The sequence below is a fragment of the Mustela putorius genome, unplaced genomic scaffold (genome assembly GCF_011764305.1).
Source record: "Mustela putorius furo isolate JIRA1106 unplaced genomic scaffold, ASM1176430v1.1 tig00000224_pilon_pilon_pilon, whole genome shotgun sequence".
NCBI lineage: Eukaryota > Metazoa > Chordata > Mammalia > Carnivora > Mustelidae > Mustela > Mustela putorius.
The window spans coordinates 3,192,072-3,197,702 of record NW_025421321.1 but is presented as its reverse complement, the minus strand read 5'-3'; positions in this window follow the sequence as shown (position 1 = coordinate 3,197,702).

Sequence of the window (5,631 nt, the reverse complement as noted above, 5' to 3'; positions counted from 1 at the left end):
GACATGTCTTTCCATATGGATGTGGAATTTGGACAAGGAAAGAAATAAAATGTGGGCACATATATTATAGTGCTCATAGCTGATGTAACTTATGGCATTGCCCCTTCCCAAGGTGTTGGTCTGGTATACCAGTTCCAATAACCCAGCACAGTCCCTTCAGCCTTTTTACCACCTGAAATATCACAATGACATTCTACCTTTTTTTACCTAAACCCTCATGCAGTGTCCATTGACAAAAATGTAGGTCAGAATTTTACTTTTTCGGAAGCAATGTAAAATAGATTGTTTCAAAACTTCCCCAATATATAGAAAACCTAAATTTTCCCTATCAAGGAACAAACTCACAGCAGGCTTACATTATTTTTTGCCCTATCCTTCTTAATGTAACAATTAACATATATACTTTATCATTTCTGAAGTTATAAAGTGCTTTCTTAAATTATATGTGATTTTTATTTTTAGTTAATTCTATATCTACCAAGAAATTTAAAGTGAGAACTCCAAAAACTCTTTGCTTTGCATTTATTCTATGTCACTGGATAAGATCACATACTTAATATATCATTTAATATTCAGTGTTTATTACATAATGTTCATTGTTTCCACTGCTACCTTCCTGCACTACATTCTGAACTTTACAAGGGCAGCACCACTGACCATACTTTTTTTTTAAAAAAGATTTTATCTATTTATTTGACAGAGATCACAAGTAGGCAGAGAGGCAGGCAGAGAGAGAAGGGGAAGCAGGCTTCCTGCTGAGCAGAGAGCCCGATGCAGGGCTTGATCCCAGGACCCTGGGATCATGACCTAAGCCGAAGACAGAGGCTTTAACCCACTGAGCCACCCAGGCGCCCTGACCATACTTCTTCTTATTTCCTCACTACCTTAAAACATACTTCACATATAATAAACACTTCATAATTTTAAGTGTAAATTAAAGTGTAAGTACAGGGACAACCCATACCTTTTCATCCTGTTGTTCTCAAAAACACATGTAAAGCACAATAAATATGATGCCATTTTCTGTTTTGCAGTCTCATGTCCTTGAAGCCAAACTTTTATACTAAAATCCCAGCTCTGCCACTGACAGGGGATATAACCATGGATAAGTTACTCAACCTCTCTGTTCCTCTGTTGTGTCATCTGTAATATGGAGAGAATATCGGTATCTACCTTGAGCAGGTGTGTGGAGAATAAATGAGTTATTCCATGTAAAGATTTTAGAACTGTGCCCTCTATAAATAAATACAATCAACACGGAGGTAGGAGTCAGAATGCCAGGCTCTTCTGATCTCTCATGTTTATTCAAGTCCAAGTTACAGAACATCCCTGGACCATGTTTCTTGATATTCATCATCATCATCATCATAATATTAATATACATATGCTGTATGACTTTCTTATGAAAGATAATATTTCAAATTGTCTAATAATATTCTTCTCCTTTCTCACTAAGGTGTTAGGAGAAAATCAGCTTTTAAGATACTTTAAATCTCCAAATAGTTTTCTATTATAATTAATTATAAACTGTTTTAACTTTTAAATAACTTTCTTATTATAAAATAATGCATACTTATTATAGAAAATTCCAGAAGTCCATTAAATTATATATCAACCCACCTCCCAGAGGTGGCTTTAACATATTGGAATACATTCTTCAGGTATTTCTATACATGTATTTTCACATTAAAGTATTATTTGTTGGCATGTTTTAAGTACCACCAGAGGTTAGGGGGGAAAATCGCTACTTAGTGGTTCAGAATGAATAATTTAATGAAAACTGGGGTGAAAAAAAGTGGATGGTACTTCTTTGTCTTTCTGCATAGAGCTTTCAGAAGTAAAACTAGACATCAAGACCATTCATAAAGACAACCACCTTATTCACATTGACCAGCTACAATACAGTTGAAGGACATTTGTTTTTCAGTACAATTAATAACCTATATAGACTTTTGTTATGCTTTTTAAGAAATAATAATCTAAAACAAAAGGAATACACACTAGCCATTTTCTGCTCATATGGTAGGATCGGCTTCCCGACCTCCCCAAGTCCTTTCCCCAGCTTTAGGGATAAGACAGCAGCAGATGCTTCATGGAAAGAAAATTTTCCCCAGAGACTTTGTCTCTACTGGTTTAAATGTTCATTCTTCTAGCCTTGAATGTAAGCCAGACTTGATGATATAAATTAATAACAACTGAACATTCAATTCAACTTGAGGATGAGCTTAAGAATTTAGCAGAATGCCAGCTAAAGACCTTATCTCATAGTAGTCTAAGAAAGTCCTGGGAATAAACTTGGAATATGAATGATGCCTTATAAAAGCCAGATATCCCAGTAAACTCAGAGTGGCCAAGCCTACTGTGAAAATCAAGGAATCTACAGAAAGCAGCACCTAGGGCAAGGGCTCCATCACTAAAAAAAGAAGAGGAATGTACTCTACACCAAACATAAAAGGAATTCTTGTATAGAGAGTCTATGTGTCAGACACTATGGTGTTTAAATATGTCTAAGCTCAAATGCATTTTGAATCTCCAGCAATACATGAGACAGGTAATATTATTCCCATTTTACAGATAAGGACTCTGAGGCTCAGAAGATTAAATAATTGTTCTGAGGTCTCACAGACAAAAAGTATCTAAACTGGAAATTCAAAACCACATATTAGAGCCCTTGTTTTAAAATATGTAGACCTAACACCATTTACCAAGTGCTGGTTATTGTTAAGCCTAATAGCAGTTATAGCCTTGTTTTTCCATGAATTCCTTAGGTCATTAGCTTAGGAATTATCCCCAAAGGTATCTGGTTCCTGATAGATTGCCAACTACTTCCCTCAATACCAGTTCTGAAAAAACTGAAGTGAAAGGGTGTGTGCATTACAGGGACAAACTTTACAGTCCTGAGAAGCCCTGAGGACACCCATTGCTAACTTAAGTTGGGGTGAGGGTTGGGGATGGACAGAAGCTTGGAGCAGAGGGTGGCTAGAGGAAGCAAGGACAGGGGAGAATTGGTAGAGGAAAGCTGCTGATCTTTTTGCATTGATCTTTCTTATGTTTTTCCTAGGGACCATCATTGCCTAAAGAATGACACTCCTTTAGTGTGTCACTTTAGTGACATCACCCCTAAAGAGTGACAATCAGTGACAGCTATCCAGACCACCCATGTCAGTATCCTTCAAGTCACAGCGCAGTCCACAAGCCATGCTGCAGTGAGCCCTTGATGAAAATACCCACAGACAGAGCAGCATCCCTTGAGTGTCATTTCTCTCCCCCTTCAAACTCCCAGAGCTGCTGAGTGATCAGAAGGAGACTGCTTCCTCTAGCAACTTTTTTCTATAAGGACTTCAAAAATAAACCCTTGACTTTCATCTTTTCTTTTTGACTTGTTTATATGCTCATATTTTTCTACATTTTTCTTAACCGATGTAATTTATTTTTGAAATAAGGAAAATAAGAAGTTTCTCTTTCTGTCATATAGAAAATAAAATTAGGTGTGCCTGGGTGGCTCAGTGGGTTAAGCCTCTGCCTTCCACTCAGGTCATGATCTCAGGGTGCTGGGATCAAGCCCTGCATCGGGCTCTCTGCTCCATGGGGAGCCTGTTTCCCCTTCTCCCACTGCTTGCCTCTCTGCCTACTTGTGATCTCTCTCTCTCTGTCAAATAAATAAATAAAATCTTTAAAAAAAAAAAAAAGAAAAGAAAAGAAAATTAAAGCATCCTGAAACTTTTTAAAAACTGAAGCTATGGGGTGCCTGGGTGGCTCAGTCAGTTAAGCGCCTGACTCTTGGCTTCAACTCAGGTCATGATCTCAGGTTCCTGGGAACAAGCCCTGTGTGGGCTCCACATTCAGCAGTGAGTCTGCTTGAAGATGATCTCTATCCCTCTTCCTCTGCCCCTCCCCTGGCTTGCACTCTCCCTCTCTCAAATAAATAAATCATCTAAAGATTCAATGCAAGTTAAAACAACGACCTACTACTTCATATCTATTAAGCAAGCCAAAATTAGAAAGTCAAATACCATATTGCTGATGAAGCATACACATGTGCAGTTATCCAGAAAATCAAGTTAGCAATGCCTACTAAAATTAAGTAAACATTGTTTAACCCAGAAATCCCACCTGTTAATATATCCCAAATAAATGCTTAAGCAATTCTGTAAAGGGATGTGTATAAGGATATTTATGTTCATGTTTCTTGGGACTTTTTTCTTTTTTCTTTTTTCTTTTTTTTTTTTTTTTTTTGCTGGCTAGGAGTTGAAGGTTATCTGGGTGCCCAGTGCCAGGAATTTAAATAGGGTAAAATGTGGTGACACGCATTCAGGGATATCAGAAAACAATTAATTACAAGCAGTAGACTTACACATAGAAATATAGAGATATCTCTAAAATATTCTGCTTAGAGGAAAAAGTAAGTTTTTTTAAAAATATACTCAAACCAAAAATATTCATTTTGCAAGAATGCTTACAAACCACAGATACATATTAAATGTCATGGATTCGACAGGAGACAGACAATGGGAATGAGGTACAAGGATAAAAATAAGAGAGAGGGGCCTTGCATGGACCAGTGATGATAGTGTGCCATGAACCATTACTTCAATTCTTTCTACCTTTTATGAGGATACTTCCACCTTTACCACTTTGCATCATTCCTGGGACTATTGCAAAAAGTCTTATTAGAGAAAATTCATAGATGATAGGTATGTACACTGGAGGGGTAGTAGGCATGGACAATAAGATCTCATCAGACAACCTGAATCTGACATCCATCAATCTCATCATAACGAGTGGAAGGTGGTGAGGTCAAGGAATAGTTTGCCTGTATCCTCCATCAAGGACATCTACCATTTATAATTCCCCTTAGTTTACCATATTCTGCTGCCCGCCCCCCCCCCAGATCTATGCTAGCATACCCTCATGAGGATATGTGGGAAAACAGAGATGATGCAAAGCATTACACGAATGTGGGATACTATTACCAGGTCTCTGCCACATTACCTCTTATTGAGCCATTAATTATTGCTCTCCCAGTTCCCTACATATTCTCTCAAGTAGTAAGACATGACTGAGGAGATAATGAGATACACCTGGGATTCAAACAGTCCCCAAAAACACGCTATTAATTTTTACCTCATCTCATTGCTATGAGACCAGCAAAAGGAGACATCTGGACAGGTAAACATCCCAACATAGTCAATTCAGTAGAAAGGCCAAAGAGGTGATTCATCCATTTCAGAGACAAGAAGTACTGAAAGAAGAGAGGTAGCAGGAAGAAAAAGGGAGAGAGAAGAGAAGAGGAAGGGAGTGGAATGAATAAAGTACTTGCTTTGGTATTTCAGCAAGTATTGAAACATTTCAAATTAATTATGTTCAGTGCCTACTGATAGAATTGGGTCATAATAGATGAAGTACTTGTAAATGATGCAAAAATAAAATATAGTAAACAAATGTTCATTGATTCTGGTATATAGTTCTATATATATAGATATATAGATAGATAGATAGATAGATCTATATATATATCTTTTCAGCATAACAGTATTCATTGTTTTGCACGACACCCAGTGCTCCATGCAATCCGTGCCCTCTCTAATACCCAACGCCTGGTTCCCCCAACCTCGACCACTCACCCCTTCA